This window comes from Panthera leo, chromosome A1 (assembly GCF_018350215.1).
Source record: "Panthera leo isolate Ple1 chromosome A1, P.leo_Ple1_pat1.1, whole genome shotgun sequence".
Taxonomy (NCBI): domain Eukaryota; kingdom Metazoa; phylum Chordata; class Mammalia; order Carnivora; family Felidae; genus Panthera; species Panthera leo.
The window spans coordinates 60,718,543-60,731,696 of record NC_056679.1 but is presented as its reverse complement, the minus strand read 5'-3'; positions in this window follow the sequence as shown (position 1 = coordinate 60,731,696).

Below are 13,154 nucleotides of genomic sequence, written 5' to 3'. Positions count from 1 at the left end.
AAGTGAGAGGTGTGAGGATTTTCCCTCTGGCTTGAAACCAGAGTCAGACTTCTAAAATGCAAATCAACCGTGTCTTTTCCTTGCTTTAAACATTTCCAAAACTTCCTAGTGCCTTTAAAATAAAATTAAAATTACTTTATATGGTTATATAGAAGTCTAGCCTGTTTACCTTGCCTTTTTCTTTTTCTCCAACCTTCACCTCCTCTATTTTAAGCTATAGTTATATTGAAAACCTCTCTGTTATAAGTATAAAATGTCTTCTCTAGCTCATGGATTCTCAAAATAAGCATTTTTACTCTGCCTCAACCAATTTTGGCCTTTCTACTTCAGTTATCAGATTAAATATACTCTTTCCTGACCATCACTTGACTGGTGTGGCTAGGTAATATTTTTACGTACAATTCGGGGAGCTTTTTTTCTTCCTGCCTAAACACATTTTCTTCTTTGTCTTTCTCCAAAATTCTTGGAATAGCAGTTCTCATGCCTTTCTGCCTCAGGGGAGTTGTCTGCCAGGGGAAAATATAAGTAGAACAAGTTGGCAGGACTTCTGGGCTTTTGTCTTCAAAATCTTAAAATCATTGAGGATGGATGGGATTTCAGTAAAAAAGAGTATATTAGAGTAGAAGGAAGAGAGTGGGCCCTTCCAGCAATTATATGAAAAATGACACCAGGAAGGGAGAAGCACTAGATGATTCCTGGGTCCCTAGCTCTCGATACCTAGACTTTGTTCTCTCATTGACAAGAAGACCAATCCTCAAGACAGCTCATGCCCTGCAATATCTCTGGGGTATAGAAGGTGCAAGAACCGTAATAGTGCTCATTATAGATACTCAAGCCATATTCTTTGACTGAATGACTGTACCAGAGTATAAACCCAAAGCACGATGCCACTAGAATTAATGAAACAGCATTTATTAAGGTCCTGGAGGCATTGAAGGCTTGTAGGAAAACTTAAATTAACCATAGAAAATAAAGTGACATGTCTTATACATGTGCATTTGGAGACCAAGCAGTATTGCTACAGTAGCATATTGTCCCGTAGCAATCTATCATTATTGTAATAGAATCTATTGCATTTTATGTTTATTGCTTAATCCTGTATTTTCCCCTAGAAAAGGGACTGTCCCCAAAGCTATGCTGGTTTGGATTTTATTCCAAAATGTGTAACGTTAAATGACAATTAAAGATCTTATGTTTAAAGAATTGGAGAAGAGACTGCAAATTAAAAGTTTGACCACTGTAATGATTTCTATTCAAATTATATTGTTACAAGAAATTTCAAAAAACATGTAATTCAGAGTTTTATGTGAACCATATCATATAATCTCTTCGCTCTGTAGCCCGTCCCCCTTTCTAAAACTGCACCCACATGCCCTGATGGCAACAGCCTTGTAAAACACTAAGGCAGTGTGTACATATTATTTATTCTCATCCACATTGAAAGAGAATATTCTCTTTCATCAGATTTTAAACTTATTTAGGAAGCAAAAATGCATATGAAGATCTATTTAAGAAGATGGCATATAGCGGAGTCTGGGTGGCTCAGTTGGTAAGCGTCCAATTTCAGCTCAGGTCATGATCTTGCGGTTCATGAGTTCAAGCCCCGCATCGGGCTCTGTGCTGACAGCTCAGAGCCTGGAGTCTGCTTAGGATTCTGTGTCTCAGTCTCTCTCTCTGCCTCTCCCCCACTCACACTCTGTCTCTCTCTCTCTCTCTCAAAAATAAACAAGCATTAAAAAGAAATTAAGAATATGGCATATGTCTATCAGCAAGTGGGCTTCATAAAACATTAATTCCATTGCAGACTCCCTCTTTGGGTTCCCCTCTCCTATAAAGTTTTCAAAAGGGTAATAAAGAGGTAGCTGTGTTATCTGCAAGCTGGTAGCTAAGAAAAAGAGAAAGTTATTGAGCCAGAAATTTCTAGTTCATTCTTCCCCAATTTTTCAGTCAAATATATGGAAACCCAGGCTTATCTTACAGTCACTGAAGGCCAGGCAGCAAGTGGAATTTGTCATCATTGTGTGTGCATAAGAAAGAAACTTTTAAGATACATGTTAGCAGCTGCAAAGAAAATCCTTCAGACAACAGTAAAGTGCTGTCTTAAGAAATGTGTCAAACAATAAATGGGGGGAAAAAAGAAAGAAATGTCTAAAACCAACTCTCTTGCTGTCCCAGATGATATTTTATGGAGAAATAAAAACATTAATAACTCTGAGTGTGAATATACATTTTGGACATACCTTCATTCACTTATATTTTATTTATTTATGTATACACAAGAATTTTACATTATAAATATCTAGATCTAAATAAACTTAAATTAGTTTTACAAGTATAAAACTAAATGCAATGTGGTCAGAACTTTTTCCATAATTATATCTGTAGTGCTTTTTCTTTTTTTATTAGTGTCACATACAATAATGGAGTGCCTTGCAGTTAATGCCATCTTGTATTAATAGATCATTAAAATATACTTATAATTAACTAGTCAATATCAAGTGGGATCAAATGAAAGTAGTACTTCTTTGGTATTCCAGAGGTAACCAAACACCAGGCTCTTCTGAATAACTGACTATGGATATTAATTTAATTCAGATCATCTAAGTTAAAAAGACAATAAAGAAAATTCTATGTGAACCAGAATTCATAAGAAACTTGCTAGACATATGCTATTAATAATTTAAGAATTATTAATCCTCTTGTAAATAAATTCTGGCTTCCAAAACAGTTCTGTCTTCTAGAAAAAGAGTGTCAGGATCCATTTTATTTTCCTTGCCCTTCTGGTGCAAGAAATAAGATATTATTAGACCGGGCAGACTAATCTTGGCTATTGGATCCATACGCTCTTATAGATCCCTTTCTTACAATATAAGATTTACATCTTTTATGACTAATCTGATTTCAGAGCCTGGCTTCATTTTCCTTAATTCTTGTTCAGTGTGCACATTTTGACCTTACACTGCCCTCCCTGGCTCCCAGCACTCTCACATTTCAATTTTACTTAAATGTGCATGTAATGGAGTCTGCATTCTCTACTACAGATCCTCCTTTTTATTACAACTCAGCCCTAATCTTGGGTCAAAACCCTTTACTGAAATCCTGGAACCCACAGCTCCTGAAGAGTCCTCCATCTTCCTGGCAGACACCACATTTCACCATGAAGACCCACTAGTGTTGGTACTTTAACCAATCTCCTCCAATCTTCTAGTAATTTAGACAAATAAATTTCAACTAACTTCTCTAGATTTCTAGCCATCTTAATTTTTACAGGCAGAATTAAGCCACTAGAGTATGCTTAAGAACTGTTCTAGCTGTGCTCACAAATAGAGGTTATCTTTTAAAGTTCCAGAACAGTACAGTATCAATTCATGCTGGTTCTTCAGTATCTAGCTTAATATAATCCTGGAGCTGTTTTTATAGAAGTGCTTGGCTTATTGGAGTAGAAATGACTACTTCACCTTATGCACATAAGATCTCACCTTGAGCTGCTATCCCTATCTAACTTGTAAACACTTTTGACCTCAATGACTTTATAGGAATTACAGAAATCATTTTTTTTAACAAGGAGATTCAGAGATCATATATATAAATAAAGTACACACACACACACACACACACACCCTACCTTAGGACCTTTGGTTTTCCAGTGACTTCCCAGTGCTGAAAGAGGAATGGCCTAGTCCTCAGTGTGACCATCCTCACCCTGCCTCCTCATTTCCACTGTAGTCCCCAGGCCTTGCTCCCCACCTGCCACCAGGTTCTCTTGTTCTAGTGAAATGAACTATAGTCACAGATTTCTTCTAAAGCTGAACTGTTAAAAAATTACTATTTTTACTGTAGTAAAAACAAATTATAAAATTAACCATCTTAACCACTTTTAAGTGTATTATTTGATAGTATTTTTCATTTTCATTGTGAAACAGATCCCAGAACTTTTTCATCTCATAGAAATTCATTACTCAATGACTCTTCTCTTTCCCCTTCTACCAGCCCCTTGGAATGACCATTCAACTTTTCGCCTCTATTATTTTGATTTCTTTAGATGCCTAATTTAAGAAAAATCATTCAGCCTTTGTCCTTTTGTGACTCGCCTATTTCACATAAAGTCCTCAAGGTTCATCCATGTTGTAACAGGTAACAAGGTTTCCTTTTTTAAGACTAACATTTTATTGTGCGATATGTATACAACATACACCCATATATCACATCATATATATCACTGTTTATCCATTCATCTGTTGATGGACCATTAGCCACAGCCCATGAACAGGTAATATATTATATATATTATTATACTTATAATCATGCTTCCTGCCATTTCTCCTTACATGTAAAATGAACAACAAGGTGCACTGCTCAATATTCTGCTCACTGAGAGGATATTCCTTCACCATTGTCTTCAGGGATCTTCTAGAAAGGGGCTGTCATGATACAGGACTACACTTTTTGGTGATGACTACATATTGTGTGGAATCATCTATAAACCAGGCCTGAGTCTTCTCTTCCTCAGTCAACTGATCACAGAAAATTCCCCATGAGGTAACAGGTGCAGGCTGGGGGAGAGAAGGCAGTGTATGTAGTAGAAATGGTAACTATGCACATTTGGGCTCATGTCTCATGTAACTTACAACTTCAGGGTCTGCTCAGGCCCAATCTCATATATAACACTTCTATTTGATGAGGAGTGCTGCTGTACATAATCAAGTTATGTCTTTGTGGGTCAGATAACTCCCAGGACAGGATGGGAAGCTCAGATAATGTGGAAACTTGGTGGCCCATGGTTAAGCATTAGGTCTGTACTAAAGCCCAGTGGCAGCTAAAAGCTGTAGCTCACAAGGGGAGTAGTTAAAACAATCTGATTAAAAAATGGGCAGAAGACCTGAATAGACATTTTTCCAAAGAAGACATACAGATGGCTAGCAGGTACATGAAAAAACTAATCATCAGGGCAATGCAAATCAAAACCACAATATCACCTCACACCTGTTAGAATGCCTATTATCAAAAAATCACAAAACACCAAGTGTTAGTGAGGATGTGGAAAAAAGGGAACCCTTGTACGCTGCAGGTGGGAATGTGAATTGGTGCAGTTATTATGGAAAACAGTAGGGAAGTTCCTCAAAAAATTAAAAATAGCTCTGCTATATTATCCATTGATTCTACTTCTAAGTATTTATCTGAAGAAAGTGAAAACATGAATTCAAAAAGATATATACACCCTCATATTTACTACAGCATTATTTATAATAGCCAAGATACAGAAACAACCTAAGTGTCCACAGATGGATGAATAAAGAAGAAATGGGGTGGATACACAATGGAGTACTATTCAACCATTAAAAAAATGAAATCTTACCATTTGTGACAACATTAATGAAACTTGAGGGCATTATGCTAAGTGTAATAAGTCAGACAGTGAAAGACAAATGCTGTTTGTTCTCATGTATATGTAGAATCTAACAAAACAGAAACAAAAACCAAGCTCATAGACACAGACAACAACTGGTGTTTGCCAGAAGGAGGGGGAGTGGATGTGCAAAATGGGCATAGGGGGTCCAAAGGTACAAACTTTCAGTTACAAAGTCGGTCAGTCATAATATAAGGATAAGTCATTCTACAGCATGATGACTATAGTTAATAATACTGTATTACATACCTAAAAGTTGCTAAAACAATAAATCTTAGAAGTCCTCATAAGAAAAAAGTTATAACTATGTATGGTGATGAGTGTTAACTAGACTTATTGTGGTGATTATTTTGGAATGTATACAAATATCGAATCATTATGTTATATGCCTGAAACAGACATGTTGTCAACTACACCCCTAACAAAAAGGAAAAGTGAGATCATGACCTGAGCCAAAACCAAAAGTCGGACACATAACTGACTGAGACACTCAGGGGCCCCCTGTAGTAACATCTCTGAATGAGGAATATGTTCCCTCAAAAATCCATTGAGGTTCACAAAGTGTTGTGTTTCTTTCTTGATTGTAGGTGGGACCACAGGTAACTACTTATCCTTCTTCTCAGAAGGGGTATCTCAAGATGTTCCACATCACTGGAGCCCTGGAAATTTCACTTAGAAGGACACTGAGTTTTTGTCAGATTTATTTTCCATCATTTGACACACACACCTATCTTGCCAATCATTCTAGAGTACTTGCTACTTCTCACTACAACTGTGTTCAAGTCCTATATCCTTGCTTATCTTCTGTCTTGTTATATCTATTATAACTATGAGTGATACTATTTCTGCCTTTCTACTCCCCTCAGTTCGACCATGGTTTATATTATATATTCAGGAGCTTTGATGTTTGGTGCATGAATATTTCCAATTGTTCTATCTTCTTAGTGTATTTTTTAAATGTTTTATTTTTATTTTGGAGACAGCACAAGCAGGGGAGGAGCAGATAGAGGGGGAAAGAGGATCCAAAGTGGACTCTGTGCTGCTGACAGTGAGACTGATGTGTGGAGCTCAAACTTATCAACCACAAGACCATGACCTGAGCTGAAGCTGAATGCTTTGCATCACAAAGGTGCCCCTTAATTCTTTTAATTTTAAAAAATGTTCTTTATCTCTTGTAACTTTTTTTTTTTGTATGGAAGGTCTATTTTGTATGATATTAGCATAGTGATCCTTGTTCTCTTTGGGATACCATTTGCATGAAAAGCGTTTCCAACCTTTTGCTTTCAGCCTATGTGTATCATTAGATCTAAAGTGAGTTTCTTGCAGATGGCAGATAGCTAGATCCTGTGCTTTTGATCCATTCAGCTAAACCAGGTCTTTGTTAGAGAAGTTTAATCCAGTTAAGGTAATTACTGTTATGAAAAAATTATTCCCATTTATTGTTTTCTGCATATCTTGAAGCTTTTTGTCCCTCTTTGTTAATGCCTCCCTTTGTGTTTTTTGTTTTGTTTTTTGTTGTTTTTTTTTTTTTGGTGGTGACATGCTTTGATTGCCTTCTTATTCCTGTATCTGAGTGTATATCTCACAATAACATGTTTATTTCCATAGGAATTATATCTGTTTCATAAATGTTGTTTTAATGCATTTTTTAAAAGCAATCAATTCCCATATAGTTACTATACAGTGCTATATTAGTTTCAGGTGTACAATATAGTGAGTGATTTAATAATTCTATATATTACTCAGTGCTTATCCAAATAAGTGTACTCTTAACCTCCTTCACCTATTTCACCCATCTACTCACCTACCTCTCCTCTGGTAATCATCAGTTTGTTCTCTACAGTTAAGTGTCTGATTTTTGGTGTCTTTTTCTCTTTGTTATTTTGTTTCTTAAATTCCACATGAGTGAAATCATATGGTATTTCTCCTTCTCTGACTTATTTCACTTACCATTATACTCTCAAGATCCATCTATGCTGTGGCAAATGGCACAATTTATTTTTATGTCTAAGTAATATTCTATTGTATATCTGTGTGTATGCATATAGTGTATGTGTGTGGAGATATATATATATATATATATACACACACACACACACACACATACATATACATAAAACCCCCATATATGTGTGTGTGTGTGTGTGTATAATCTTTATCCATTCATCTAATGATGGTCACCTGGGCTTCTTCCACAATTTGGCTCTTATAAATAATGCTGCAGTAAACAAAGGGGTGCATATATCTTTTTGAATTACTGTTTTCATATTCTTTGTGTAAACAGTTCAGTTACAGGAAGTTCAACTACAGAATCACGTAGCAATTCCATTTTCAATTTTTTGAGGAACCTCCATACTGGTTCTACAGTATGGTAGAACCTCCATACTGGTTCTAGTGGCTGCCCTAGTTTGCATCCTCACCAACAGTGCAAGGCGGCTCCCATTCCTCCACATCCTCGCCAGCATCTGTTGTTTCCTGAGTTGTTGATTTAGCCACTCTGGTGTGAGTGGTATCCCATGTGGTTTTGATTTGCATTTCCCTGATGATGAGTGATGTTGAGCATCTTTTTACATGACTGTTGGTCATCTGGATGTCTTCTTTGGAGAAATGTCTATTCATGTTTTCTGCCCATCTTTTATTGGATTATTTCGGTGCTTTTGATGTTGAGATTTATACGTTCTTTATATATTTTGGATAGTAACCCTTTATCAGACATACCATTTGCGAATATCTCCTACCATTCGGTAGGCAGTCTTTTAATTTTATTATTTCTTTGCTGTGCTCCTTGTCATTTCCTTTTGTCTATGCTCTGTAGACATTTTCTTTGTGGTTATCACTGTAGTTGCATAAAAATAATTTTTTCTAAATTATTTATATTTTAAACTGATAAAAGACTAATTTCAATAGTATGTGAAAACTATATTATATAACCATGTGCCTAAATTTATGCTATTGCTGTCACATGTTATATCTTTATATACTGTGTGCCAATAGGTTATTTTTTGTAATTTAGTCATTTAATTGTATATAAGAATTGAAAGTGAATTTATGCACCAAATTTACCTTAATAGAGGTTACTACGTTTGCCATGAATTTACCTTTACCAAAGAACTTTGTATTTTCATTGGCTTCACATTACTGTCTACCATCCTTTGCTTTCACCTTGAAGGATTCCCTTTTACATTTCTTTCAGAGCAGGTCTAGTGGTAATGAACATCCTTAGCTTTTATCGATCTTGGTAAGTTTTCATTTTGGAAACTTTTCATTTCATTGGAAGGATATTTTCTGAACACAATATTCTTGGTTGACAGGTTTTTTTTTTCTTTCAGCAATTTGACTATGTTATCTCACTCCTTTCTGCTCTGATAGATCTTCACTGAGAAATCTGATAATCATATGGAAGCTCCCTTGTATGGGACAAGTCACCTTTCTCTTGTTGCTTTCAAGGTTGTCTTTTGATAGTTTGATTGTAACATGTCTCAAAGTCAGTCTCCTTTATTTGGTTGGAATTCCTTGAGCTTCTTGAATTTTATATGCCCATTTCTTCTTCAATTTTGGGAGTTTTTCAACCATTATTTCTTCAAATAAACTTTGTTTCCTTCTGCAACTCCTATTAATGATATTAATGATAGCATTAATGATATTAATGATATATTGATCTGATGATAACATCCCATAACACCCTTAGACTCTCTTCACTTTTTTTTTTTTCCATTTCGCTCTCGTGATTTGATGAATTCCAAAGAACTGTTTCAAATTAACTGATTCTTCTCCCTATTCAAGTCTGCTGTTCAACCCATCTAATAAATTTCTCCATTCACTATGTTTTTCAGCTTCAGAATTACTGTTTGGTTCTTCTTAACATCTTCTATTTGTTTGTCGATACTACCATTTTGTCCATGCATCATTTTTCTAATTTTGTTTGCCTATTTGTTTTCTCTTTTAGTTTAATAAGCATCTTTAAGATAGTTATTTTAACTCTTTTTTTAAGGAATGTCATAAATTTGTATTTCTTTAGGATTGGTTTCTGGAGACTAATTTTGTTTCCTTAGGCTAGGTTTCCCCATTTCTTAGAATGGGATAAAATATTTGAAAATTCAGATGTATTATAAGGAATTTGTATCTAGAATATATAAAGAACTCTTACAACACTGTAATTAAGGGAAAAATAACCCAATTAAAAAGTGGGCCAAGGATGTGACATTTCTCCCAAATAGGATATACAAATGCCCAATAAGCAAATGAAAAGATGGTCAACATTCTTAGTCATCTAAAAAATGCAAAACAAAACCACAATGAGATATAACTTCACACCACTAGCATAGTGAAATCAAAATGTCAGAACAAGTATTGGTGAAGATGTGGATAAATTAGAATTCTCATACACTGTTGGTGGAAATGTAAAATGGTGCACAGTCTCACAATTCCTCAAATGATTAAACACAGAGTAATCATTTATCCAGCAATTTCTACTCCTAGGCATATATCTAAGAGTTTGAAACATGTTCACATACAAACATATATGAGTATTTACAGAAACATTACACATAAAAGCCAAAAGATGAAAACATATTGAAAGTCTGTCAATAGATATATAGCATACAAAATGTGGCATATCCATACAATGGAATATTATTCAGCCAATAAAATAAAGGGAGTATTGATGCAGATTACAACATGGATGAGCCTTGAAAACATTATGCTAAGTGAAAGAAGCCAGGCATAAAAGAGCACATAATATAAAATTGCATTCAAACGAAAGCCCAGAATAGGGAAATCTACATACTCAGAAAGTATAGTAGTAGCTGCTCAGGGCTGTGTGGTGGTGGGGCTGGGAGAATGGGGAGTATGAGAGTTAAAGAGTTTAGATGTGAAGTGATAAAAATGTTCCAAAATTGAGTGTGGTGTTTGCACAAATCCATAAATTTGGTCACTGAATTGTAAACCTTCAATGGGTGAGTTGGATAATGTTAAATATATCTCAATAAGCTATCAGTAACATTCCTAAATGGGTAAAGGTCTCAAGTGAACACTTCTCCAAAGATAATATATAAATAACCAACAAATACATAAAAAGATGTTAAACATCATTCATTCTCATGGAAGTACAAATCAAAATACAATGAGAAACCACTTCACACCAACTAAGATAACAAATCAAAAAAGTACAAATGTGGGCAAGAATGTGGAGAAATTAGTACCCTTATACATTGTTGGTGGGACTGTGAAATGATATAGGTACTGAGAAAAACAGTTCAGCAGTTACTGAATAATTTAAATACATAATTACCATCAACCCATCTATTTCAATTCTAGATACCCATAACAACTAACGACATGTTTTCAAACAGAAACTTGCACACAAACATTCATAGCAGCATTATTTTATTCACAGGTCTAAAGTTAGAAACAGCTCAATTATCTATCACCTGTTGGACAAAATATGCTATAGCCATACAATGGAATATTACTCACCCACAAATAAATTGATGACTAATATATGCACAACACAAATGATCCCTGAAAACATTATGGTAGGTAAAGAAAGCCAGATAGTCACATATGATTCCATCTATATGAGATGTGCACAATAGGCAAATGATAGAGACTAGTCATTGCCAGGGTTTGGGAGGAAGGAAAAAATGGGGCATACAACTTTATGGGTATGGGTTTTCCTTTAGGGCAAAGAAAAATTCTGGAACTAAATAGCGGTGAATGAGCTAAATGCTAATAAATTGTACACTTTAAAATGTTTATAGTAATTTTATGCTATGTGCATTTTACAATAAGTAAAAATTGGTTTGTGTATATGGCAGTATATAAAATTTAATCATCTTTATCTTATAAATTAACATGCATTTAAAAAAATTAATGTCTATTTATTTTTGAGAGAGAGACACTGAGCATGAGTGTGAGAGGGACAGAGAGGAGAGGGAGACACAGAAGTTGAAGCAGACTACAGGCTCTAAACTGTCAGCACAGAGCCTGATGCAGGGCTTGAACCCACAAAATGTGAGATCATGATATGAGCCCATCAGATGCTTAACTGACTGAGCCACCCAGGTTCCCCCATTGTAAGAAAATGAAAACTGAAGAAAAATGGATTTAATTCATTGTTCCAACTGAATTTTCTTCCAGATATATAATGTGAATAATGTTGAAGGATCTTTAGAGTTTTCTCCTTCATTTGTTCAAATCTGTTCATATTTTTGAAAAGAAAACAATTCTACCTATTTGCCTTTGGCTTAATCACTGTCTGGCTCATTTAACATGAAGATTTTTATTTAAATTTTCACCTTTCTCATATTTGTCAAGGTGGGATAGCACAGTGTTTTATCCATTTAAATATGAATTATTAAAATAAAGGCATAGGATGATTTTCTAGTGTCAGCCTGCCAAATATGTTTTGTCTGGTTTTGATTTATGTTTAAGGTGAATATAAGTTGTTGGTAGTGTTTTCTAGTATGTATGTCAAGTACATCTCAAAGATTAAATTAAAACAGAAGGATAATATCCCTGGTTTGTGAGGCAGAACCACTTAAACTATTCCCATTAAGATAGTGATCTGTGAAAACGGGATAGGGTCTATGTTATGTGAATGATATTAAATCATGGTAACAAAGAATCCAAGGCATGTAAAATTTAAACTTTAGAGAGTGACACGAGCAAGACTGTGGACTTGGAAGTTTCAGGCCCTCCTTCTCTCACATAGGGACCAAGTCAGCAACAATATGATGACCAGAACACATTCGTGAGAACTCTAGAGACCAGTTGAGAAGCTACAGCACACAGATCAATGTAAAACCAAAAAACTGGTCCAGAAAAAGAAGTAAGAAAATCTGTGGCATTTTGTATACCCTTCCATGCCCTTTCCCCTATTTGACTTAAGTGGTGAAACCAGGAGGAAACCTGCCACACTGATGTTTCTGGCAAAGATATCTCAACTAAAATGTCCTCCTTTGGGACAGAAACAAGACAGCACATCAAAAGTCCAATGTTCTGGTTAGTCTGGGGGCTGCCCTGAAGGACTGAAATCCATCGCACTTGACTTAAAGCACTGACATGATGGGCAGCATCTTTTGGAAGCCCCTGAAAACAGACTCAGTATTACTGTATCATGTTAGAGGTGTTCTACAGGCACAGACCAGGTGGAACAAGAGACGGTGGGTTTCTGAAAAGAAGCACTGATAAATTATTTGGGAAATTTGAGAGAACTAAAAGCATATTCACACACTAAAAAAAAAAAAAAAAAAAAAAAAAAAAAAAAAAAAAGACAGACAAGGTTTAAGAGGTCTTAGACCTCTAATTGTGCCCATCAGGGAAGATCATCCCCTCTACACTAAGACAGCCCATAAATAGTGGGAGAAGTGGTTGTTTTTTGTTTTGTTTTGTTTTTCAAATGTTGTGGTCTCAATACAAATCACAAGGCATGAAAAGAAACAGGAAAACATGACCCAATCAAAGAAATAAAATGAAGCTCCAGAAACCAATCCTTAAAAAAGGCAAATTTATGAGGTGCCTTACAAAGGATTAAAAATAACTATCTTAAACATGCTCCCTGAGCTAAAGGAGAACACAAGTAACCACATTAAATCAGGGAAAAAAAAAAGATGCATAGAAAAATTTATATTATCAACAAAGAGAAGCTATCTAAAAGAACCAAACAAAAATTCTGAAGCTGAAAAATACAATGAATTCAGAAATTCACTAGATGATTGAACAGCAGATTTGATCAGGCAGAAAACAG